Below are 7,944 nucleotides of genomic sequence, written 5' to 3' on the forward strand. Positions count from 1 at the left end.
TGCATTGAAGAATTAGGGTATAGGTCAAAGGTGTGGGGGTGGGATGAGAAGATTCACCAGAGACAGAGCAGGGAGCAGAAAGGCAGATCTACTGAAATACACTGCTGAGGGGAGTAGTAGGGAGACAGAAGTGGTCTCCTGTGCCATGTGGGTCAGCTCCCGCCTTGGGATTGAATTCAGGTCGCAGTGGTGATAGCTCTTAGACAGAACTCTTGTACCACAAGGGAGTACTGGCTCTCATTTTCTTAAGGTGTTTGTCCAAAGTTGGCATGATCTCCAGATTAACCCTTTTGTCATTTATCAGGTTGACAATATCCAGAAATAGTTGTATAATTCCATAAGTTCTAATATGCATTTTAAATATTCAATATACAATTCAACATTATCACACATATGTGACATTCATTTAATCCTGCCCTTTAAAAGAGATCTTAATAAACTCATGAAAGTAATCACATAATATTTAACATTTAACCTCAAAACAAATTCATGCTCATTCCATCATGTGAACTATGATGACTTTTTTTACTTGTTCACACAATCTCTAATGTCTTCATATGACAAAATTCAGCTTTCCCTTGTAATCCAGAAATTCTCAGCGATGAATTTTTGCTTTAGTTAGAACTGAGATTTGTCGAGAAAGAGACTAAGATTGGAAATCATTAAACTAACAGCATGATGACTGGAGAATGTTCAACACTTCAAATGGGCTGAAAGGACATAATAATGGGTCACATATATTTTTTATATTTTCTTCATTTTTGGTGTCTCCATATGACAGTTTAAAAAGAAGAGATTAATTTAATTATATAAATATTGGCTATATCTTATTGAAATGCTTTAAATAAACATTTAAAATATTTTATTGGCTTATTCATATTAGTGGCTTTTATACTCATGGAAGACTCATTGGTCTTCTACTTTATTTATAATAAAATATCCTTTGCAGTTGGTATAAAAATATTTTTTGATTAGTAAGATCATACTTGTAGCTTTGCACTTGTATATACTTGCATATTGTCAGACAGAATCAAAGTAGATTGAGTTTTGAAAAAAAAAAAAGTATTTCTAGTTTTCTTTTGAAACACAAAGACTACTTTCCTGATTTTATGATCTAATAATTATAACATTTAAGTTTTAATTGTGTCCTTTGGATATACAATTTGACTTGTGTTACTGTTACAACTATTCATAATATAGTTATTAATTGTCATAACTTGAGTTTATTATGTGCCAAGTGATATGCTAAGGGAATTATCACAAATTGTCCTACTGAATTATTTTAATGCCATAATGAGGCAGTTACCATTATCCCAATTTTAGGTGAAAATGAGATTCACAAAGGATAGATAATTTCTCCATGAGCTTATAGCTACAACATATTATACTGAGCATTGGGCTACACTATGCCAAATTAAAAAAAAAGAAAATCTACAGAACAGGTTGGATAGGCACATGGAAATCCTTTTGCAGAGATAAATACAGGAAACAAACTTCCAAGTTTTTGTTACTCAACTGCTCATTAGCCATTGGTAAAGTCTTACTTTGGAAGTACATATTTTTATCACTGGGGAGATTTTTCACTTCACTGCAGTTATGTTTTCATGTATATTTGCTGATTTAAATAGCTGACTATGTATGCACCCACATAGCATCCATAGTTGAATATTAAGTTAATGTCTGATATTAGATCTGCCTTCCCATTTGTCCTAATATTTGCATTCACAGTAAACAGAAAGAAAAACAGATAAACAGGAGTCACCTGTTTCAAGGTATTGGGTAACAAGTCATTTGGGGCTATGGTCTTAGAAGATAAATGCATACCTAGAATTTGGAGACACTTGCAGACCTTACTACAGAGCAAGCTGGAGCCCAAGGAAAGAAGTATATCTGAGAGGATGAGGCAGAGATAAGAATTCCAGGTGATGCTGAAGAGGCCAGAACTTGTCAAACAGGATCTCAGAATAAAGGGGGGCAAGGGGCCAACATTTATGGACACACATGAAGGGGAACCTCGGATCAACTTTAAATTACTGCTCATCCAAGAATAGCTGTGTTCATGCATAATTAGTGATCAGTTACTCTGCACAGGGTTTTATCAGGAGGTGTTGGCTGAGAGAGGTTGTGTCAACCCAGAGTTAGTGGCTGTGAGTTACAATAAAGAAATGTTTTCTGCAGGGTTGAGAGAGAAATAGTGAAGCCAAAGGTCTTCCAGGGATGGAAATGGCATGCTGGTCCATCAGTAGTGGAGAAACTTCTCCAAGAAACTCAGAAATTGAGGTGAGATCCTGGAAGAGAAGTTGCTCAATAATAAGGATTATATCCCACAAGAAGGGTCCCCCTGCAAAATGTGCAAAATGGAAATTGTTATGTCCTCAGAAATAATAAACTAAGACTCACAAGAACAGCAGAACCAGCAAGTAATTCATCTGCTAGTTAGGAACTAAAAACCATCTAAAACATATTAAGAAAGATAAGTGTAAGCTGTGCTTCTTATAATACTTCACCCTAATGTGCAAAAAAATAATAAAAAATACTGAATGTGTGAATATGTAAGAAAGTTATGCTAAGAAACAACTAATGTTGGTGAGGATGTGGAGAAAAAGGAACTCTCCTGCACTGCTGGTGGGAATGCAAACTAGTACAACCACTATGGAAAACTGTTTGGAGGTTCCTCAAACTGCTAAACATGGAGCTTCCCTACGACCCAGCAATCCCACTCCTAGGTATCTACCCAAAAGACACAAAAACACTGATTGAAAAAGATACCTGCACCCCCATGTTTATTGCTGCTTTATTTACAATTGGAAAAACATGGAAGCAGCCCAAATGCCCAAAAGTAGATGACTGGATAAAAAAAGATGTGGTACATATATACAATGGAATATTACTCAGCAACCAAAAAAGAGAAACACATGTCTTTTGCAGCAACTTGGATGGAGCTGGAAAAGATCATGCTTAGTGAGATAAGCCAGAAAGAGAAAGAAAAATACCGGATGGTTTCACTCATAGCAGGTGTATAATGGACCAGGAACAAAAATAATGAACAACCATATACCAGAGACATTTTGTGGGGGTGGAATGGGAAATGGGATCAAAAACCGGGAGGGGAGGGAGAGAAATGCACGGGATTATGGTGGTGGCACAGGGGTGATTTGGTGATGGGAGACCCGTGGGGATTACAATCGAGATGGAAAAAAAAAATGTACAAAATGATGTAAAAATAAACTTTTGTAATAAAAAAAAGAAAAGTTGTGCTAAGAAATAGTCGAAATAGATCACTCAATGTCCTGAGTATTATAATTAATTAACAAAACTTTTTAAATATCAGGAATTGAAAGACATATGTCATAATAATGAATGAACATATGAGAACTTTCAATAGAGAATTTAAACTAAGAAATGGGAATTTGTGAACAATTAAGTCCAATATCTCTATGAAAAAAATCATTTAAAAATAATGTAGAGACTATTTACAAATCAGACAATCCATCTAAATAGAGATGGAAAGAGTAAAGTTTCTGTTACAAAAAAAAACAAAGAGAAAAAAGATAGGAAGAAAATTAACATTCTCAGCACAAAATTAAAAAGCAGTTTCACATACAGAGAGCTGGAATCCTATACAGGAAAGAGAAGAAGGAGGAACAGAAAATATTTTTTGAAGAATTTCCTCACCACCCTGCTGAAAAAAATATCAAGTTATAGATACGAGGGGAGTGGATATGTGCCTGATAGGACAAACACAAAAGGAATCAAATCTGGGCTTATCCAAATCACAAAGTTGAAAAAGTAAGACAGATGAATTTCTGCATCTGTTGAAAGAAAAAGAAGCTGATTTGGGGGAGATAGGACTTTATCAAATAAAATGTGCTGATTTTTCCCCAGCATGGCAGGATATCATCAAAGAAAATGCACTGCAAAAGGCATTTAGAAATAAAGGCAGCTCTGGTCAAATAAAAGTGAAGAGAATTAATTTACCTGCAACCTGTTAAGAATGTGCTTCTACAAATGAAAGAGTAGCATTTGACGGAAGCAATAGCAGGGCAAGAGCTGTCCTCCAAAACTTGCTCCCCGAAACTCACAATGCACTGCGGCAAGGTTCGTGGAATTCTGGGACTGCTTTTGTGCCGCAGTTACAGAATGAAGTTGTGACTGTGATTGTATCTGTACCTACAGGAAAAAATAATTGCCAAATCTTGTCATAGAGAATAAGAAGCAGACACCCTGATAAGACGCATCATGACAAAGGCCATTTGACACAGCACACATTTGTGGACGAACATACCCAGGGTTTGAATAAAAAGAAGCACTTGGGGCTGTTCCTTGGTCCAGTGAAAGACTGGGGGTGTAGGAAAGTTCAGTCACCGAAGTGCCAGCCCCTGCCTATCCATCTGCCAGGGCAGAAGAATTGCACGTGGCTCACTGCTGGCCTCCAATGGGAGACTCCAGATTTGGTAGAAACAGTAAGAGCTGATTGATTGTATTAGGTTTTCCAATGGACGTCAAGGCAAATTGAATTTTGAATTATATTCGCCATTTCGCAAGCAGAGTGACAACACAGAGCAGGGTGATCCTGTGTCCGGCTTCTATGGGGCTGATTTCCGTAAGGCCTACGTTCCGAAAAAGGTCTTTGACAGGGTGGAGATTTGTTACCACTTGGGTCTGGTTATTAGGGACTTGGGAATAAACTACCCAGAAGGGCCTGCTGATAAATTGGAACTCTGACTTTTTCATCCCTTATTTTCTCTTTCCTTTCTCTTTGCACATCTGTGGCACTGGAGTCAGGCCCAGAGGAAGAGCACACAGTGGAGATAAAGAGCTGAGTGCCAAGAAAACCGAATCTGCGGGTCAGCTGGGATGCAGATGAACATCTGTGCCGAGAAAAGGAAGCCAAGGACCATTTCTTCCACGCTGAAATAACCATACAGAATTCTACCTCCAGAAAAGCTCTCTCTCTCTCTCTCTCTCGCCATGAATTTTTCTCTTAAAAATGTCACCAACCCTCCCCCACACCCAAAAATATTGCTTTCACGGAAATCAGTCACGTTGAAAGGTGTTGGGCTCTCTCCTGCCAGGAGTGTTTGTTTCTTGTTTCAGTTTTTCGATCCAAAGGCCCAAGCAAACCCTGTGTTTTGCATCCTTATGAAACATTGGGTTTCACTGATCAGAAGTTGAAGCTGACAGTCAGGTTTTGCAATGACAGGTACACAATAAAGAAATATGTCCTCTTATTCCTTTCTAGGCCAGATTATTTCACAACAATTATCTGAAAATCTCCAACGCTCTCTGTGCTCAAAACCAATTGTCTTTATTTTAATAATTAAGTTGACGTGGCAGTGGGTGACAGCTGCAGTTGGATTCCACGGCGAAGCCAGCCCGGCTTTCACTGTCGCCATGGAGTCACCCTGGCTGGGTGTCAGAATATTTAAGCCATTGAATGTAACCAAATTTGTAGTCAGGCAGGGCGCACATTTCCAAGCAAACACACTTTGTGTGTGTGTGTCACACCACACACTTTCTCACCCAATCCCAACGGCATCAGCAAGATCTGCTGTGCCCACAGCGACAAGATACCAGCTAGATGGAAAGGACATTTCTTAGGAAGCAGTTTTGTTCCCATCTAGTTCCCTGAAGCCCAAATGAGGCCAACATGGTAAGTTTTTTTGGCTTTGCAATCCATATGGTCTCAGGCACAGTTATTCAACTCTGCCCTTAAAGCGTGAAAGCATCACAGACAATACGTCAACAAACAGGCGTAGCTCTGGTCCAATAAAACTGTATTTACAAAAACAGGCAGCAGGAAGATCTGGGTCCATGGACTGCATCAAGCAGTCATCGGCCTGTTTTATTTATAACAAAACACAGACCACTTTCATTTAAATTCTTAATCCCTCTCTGACTATTGAAATGATGAAATATTAGAAGTGGGGAGAGAGAGACTGGGCTTCAAAAGTCAAACTTTGCAGGGTGATTGGGCTCCAGGGCAATCCAACTTGTATTTTCCATGGACTCTCCAGGAGATACCTGTGCCCACGGTTATCCATGTAACAGATGACCTCCCTGTAGTTGATCTCATTCGATTCTTGTGACAAACTTGTGATTTTTTTTCAGTGTCTCACCCATGTCATCAATGCTGAGAGCAAATGTAGAATCAGGGTTTTCAACTTGCCTTTTGGTACCAGAGCTTTTATTTTTGGGCAGCAAGCCATTCCATTTGGGACCTGATTTTTGGGGTGGTGATTGTGATGGCCTAGAAGTGGTCCTAATTCAGCTCTTGATAGGCAATTACTGTTAGAAGTGAAAAAGAAAGTAAATATTTTCTATACTATTAAATTAATGGGGACAGCAAGAATGAATAATTTAAGGAAAAACAGAAACATGCCTCAAATTCTCATTTTTTCCCTTTAATAACAGTATTTCTCTGCCTAAATTATAGAGGTAATTGCCTCCATGATCCATTTGGCTTCCCCATGGAGACAACACCTTAATAGTCTTTTATGCAGGCCCCTGCAACTTCAAAAAGAGACTCAAAATGATTCACTCGTGGCCAGCTGGCATTAGAGCAATCTGTTATGTAGGCTGTTGGCTTCTGTACAATTTCACTGTTACAACTTTTATTCCACAAAAAGCTAAAAGAAGAGATAAACTGCAGCATTAAGATTTTTTGATACAGACATTGAGCCATCAGCACAGGAAGTCATGTTCATGGATTATGTCTTTAACTCTCCTGTCTGCCCAAGAGCTAACTGACTTACAATATTACGCTCTGACTTTCATCTCTGTGGATGGATTTTCTCCAACAAGAGCACAATGTTTTGGAGAAACTGTCTGAAATCTCTTTACCACATTCGTCTAAGATCACAGGGTTTACAATTTCCATTCTTCAGTTTCTTTTTCTTAAATGGCTCTTTTAGAGAAAACCAAGTCAAATGATTGCATGGTTGTATGTATATGTAAAATCTGAGAATGTTGGCTATTTCTAAAGGCTTTGGTGATACTGAAATTACATAAATATTAAGATTATAGAGCTTCTTGTTAACAGAAAGTTAGATGAAATTGACTTGATTGGGAAAGTCTAGGCATATAGGAGCACTGACCTTCACACTACAGAGATCATATTGCTGAAATCCAAGATGAAAAACAATCTGACACATATAGATATATCTTTTCCTGTTCAAACTGATGTAAAGGGAGAGAAGACAGACTCGGGAATCCAACTGATGGTTTACCGCGCGGCACTAAATTTCCTGGGGTGCCTAAGATCCCATCGCTTGACTATAAAAATTGATATGCTACAAGGAGACAATTTTATTTTCTTAACCTATTTAAAAACAGATGGTGGGACATAAACTACAATCACTGACCATATCACCTATTGAGATGAGATATGAATTGCTTTCCTAGTCTTTAAAAGTCGTGTCTCCAGGCCCTGCTTGGTGGTGCAACAGGTTAAAGCACAGCACTAAGAAGCTAAAGTCACTTCAGCATGAGTTCGATCCCCACCCCAGAGGTGACCCACATGGTGCGGTAGGCTTCTCCTACCCCCCTGCTGCTCTCCTCAGCAGTGTACTTTATCAGTCGGCCTGTTCTGCTCCCCGCTCTGTCTCTGGCGAATCCTCTCACTGCACCTTTGCCCTGTACCCCAGTTCTGTGTGCATAAATAAATAAACAAATCTTTAAAAAAACAAAAGCCATGTCTCCTGTTTTGTAGCATTTTATTTGCTATCAAAAACTAGTGGAAATGGTGCCTGGGAAATAGTTCTACTTTGGTTTTCCCTCCGTTTATCTGTTGGACTCATCAGCAAGATGCCAAAAGTATCATTGTCATTGCAGAGTAAATCCTAAAAGGGGATTTCTGAGGCTCTCTAAATTATTTTAAAAATCTGCAGTCGATAGGCAGACGAGTCAGTATTAGACTAGTCACTCCTGGCAAGGACCATAAAA

At 38.7% G+C, this 7,944-nt stretch overlaps 1 long non-coding RNA gene across 1 annotated transcript in view; it reads left to right on the forward strand.

The window, feature by feature from the left end:
* The window catches only part of LOC105854405, a 56,196-nt gene extending 48,705 nt beyond the window's left edge, over window positions 1–7,491 (forward strand). Inside the window, exon 4 of the long non-coding RNA XR_001146087.1 lies at window positions 4,786–7,491. This is a non-coding gene — a long non-coding RNA (uncharacterized LOC105854405). The remainder of the gene's footprint in view (window positions 1–4,785) is intronic.
* Window positions 7,492–7,944: the final 453 nt, after the last annotated feature.

The sequence above is a fragment of the Condylura cristata genome, unplaced genomic scaffold, assembly GCF_000260355.1.
Source record: "Condylura cristata isolate star-nosed mole 26May11 unplaced genomic scaffold, ConCri1.0 scaffold00038, whole genome shotgun sequence".
Taxonomy (NCBI): domain Eukaryota; kingdom Metazoa; phylum Chordata; class Mammalia; order Eulipotyphla; family Talpidae; genus Condylura; species Condylura cristata.